Genomic DNA, 2457 nt, shown 5'->3' with positions numbered 1-2457 from the left:
TTTTAAAGCCAACGAAGTCGCTAGAGGTAAAAATGCAGCCTCTACGCGGTGGGCGGTCAGCATAGCACCAATCGAAAAATGAAAAATGACGGTGACTTTTTCAAGCAATACAATTGAAACAAATACTAGCAATAAGAAAAGAATTGCCTTCCAAATACAGAAGGCAATACAAAAATCCGACAAGTATTTGCTGTGATACGACTGTGGAAAAACAAAAATGACCTAAAAACATCTAATGTCAGCGTGAAACACTTTTTCTGGGCTATTCTCGCTCTTAAACTTGGTTGAAAATGTTGCAAGAAAAACATGTCGTATTTTTTAGAGCTTTTGGTGAAATATATATGGCTGATAATTTTACGTTATTTCGTCAGGTCGAGGTGTTTTCACTTTATTTGACAATAGACTAATATTATTTCCACTCACAATAGTGTGTAGTCGTAATATTACTAATACAAAAGTGTGAAATTCAAAAAGGGAAGAAAAGTAGTGTACATACAGAAAGACTAAATTAATCACTGTTTTAAGTTTATTTTATTTGTTTTTAATGGTTCAAATTTTGAATACGTCACAAGCTAATCAGTAGTTAATAAATCATTATTTTTATGAATGTTATATGCACGAAATATATAACCGGGCATAAGTATGACAAAAAGAATAATTTTAAAAACCTTTTATGATGAGTATTTCAGTGGCAGATTCAAGGGGCCCAGCCGGCCCACCATCCCTAATTTTTTTTTTTTTTCGAAATTTAAAAGTGGAGAAAAATGAAAATCATATTCAAATTTAGTTTGAGAGCAGAGTGCCATTTCCGACCAACTAGAGGTGCCATAATCATAAATTTTCTTACCTCAGCCCCAACCATGGTAGGGCTGAGGTCGTCTACACTCTTCATCTGTAAAGGTCCCTCTCTGGGCCCAGCTCTATTTCAAATTACTGGATCCGCCACTGGATATTTTAAAATTTTCGTATGGAAATAAATGTTAATTGCATTGCTTAAAATCAATTAAAAGGCTATAGGCGCCAGAGCTTCGCAAATCCAGGTATTGTCTATCGTCACGAAAATAACATTTACCATTCAATAATAGAACAGTCATCGACCTACTTGTTATGATTATTTGAAGTGTTTCCACAATAATAGTTCAACCAACTTTAATACCACAAACACAATGTGCGTGACGATATTTTGTTGCTTTAGAAATGTGATTTCAAAAAAGTAGTGCATCGTATACGTAAGGGCTTCTTTTGTTGTTGTTTTTTTCACTTGCAGCGTTTGGGAAATAGGTAATAGGTAAATTGTAATGAATATAATCAATAATATTATATATAGCATCTAAAACCTATTATTATTATTGAAGGGTCCTTTTAAAGTTTAAATAGGATTTTTTAAGTTAAATTTTTGGATCATTAGACCTATTGAACGAGCCCCCAATAGCCCCGGGCCCCAGTGCTGTGCACTGACTGCACTGTCTATACCTACGCCACTGGACCTAAGTGGTTACATAATCATGCGCTATAGAAGTGGAAGACCATAATGTAGGCCTATTTGAATTATACCTCTCTCTCTCTCTGGTAGGGCCTACAGTACAATCAGTTTAAAAGTGTAAGGTATAGGATAGTGTGGATTTAAACATTTCCCTAATGGTAATGTTCAAAATAAGTCAAGGAAAGTAAGTATGATTGTTGGAAAAAATGGTCAACATTTTATTTTGAATTCTCACCCTGACCTTCGCCTGGGCGCAGTGGGCGAAGGTCTGGATCCGCGTCTAGTTAGCATGAATTTTGTAAGCCAGGACCCATAGTATTTTGTTACGTTTCTTCACATGAGGGGGGTTCGTCCGCCGAACCCCCTGAAACCCCCCCCCCCGGAACCGCCACTGATAATAATATGATGAAAATTACATAGAATTACATTGGAACACATTAAAATATTGCAAAGTAATCCTTATACATAAATTTACTTTACCATGTTATCTTTAATTGGAGAATTTCAGAATTTTATTTATTTTCAACAATGTGGAAAAATTGAAACACAGTTCCTGGACCAAACGAGACTATGACTTCCGAAAACATTTTTGGAAGCTAGAGAGCCCATAATGGGAAGAACTACTAAACTTATTAGCGAATCAAATTAAAGCAATGTCGATGATCAAAAAGATAAAAGTGAGAGTTTCTTATTAAATTAATATTAAAGAAGACAGTTGTACTTTATCACTGTGTCCCACTATACGGTAGCCAATTTGGCAACCATTGGACACAATAAGAAAGAATAGGGATAAAAAACAAATTTTTTTGCCGCATCAATTATTTTAACAGCATAACACAATGCTATTTTATGACTTCAGATGCATTTCTTTTTTAAAAAACTATAAAATTAAACCAGTTTTTATACAAAATTTACTATTACTAGCCAAATATAAATAGTCCCTCCCTCATCAATAAAAACAAAAGCGCAATAAC

The sequence above is a fragment of the Anneissia japonica genome, unplaced genomic scaffold, assembly GCF_011630105.1.
Source record: "Anneissia japonica isolate Jap-2015-1 unplaced genomic scaffold, ASM1163010v1 scaffold287960_len3192837_cov198, whole genome shotgun sequence".
In the NCBI taxonomy this organism is placed as follows: Eukaryota; Metazoa; Echinodermata; class Crinoidea; order Comatulida; family Comatulidae; genus Anneissia; species Anneissia japonica.
The sequence above is the reverse complement of the archived record's forward strand: the minus strand, read 5'-3'. Positions refer to the sequence as shown.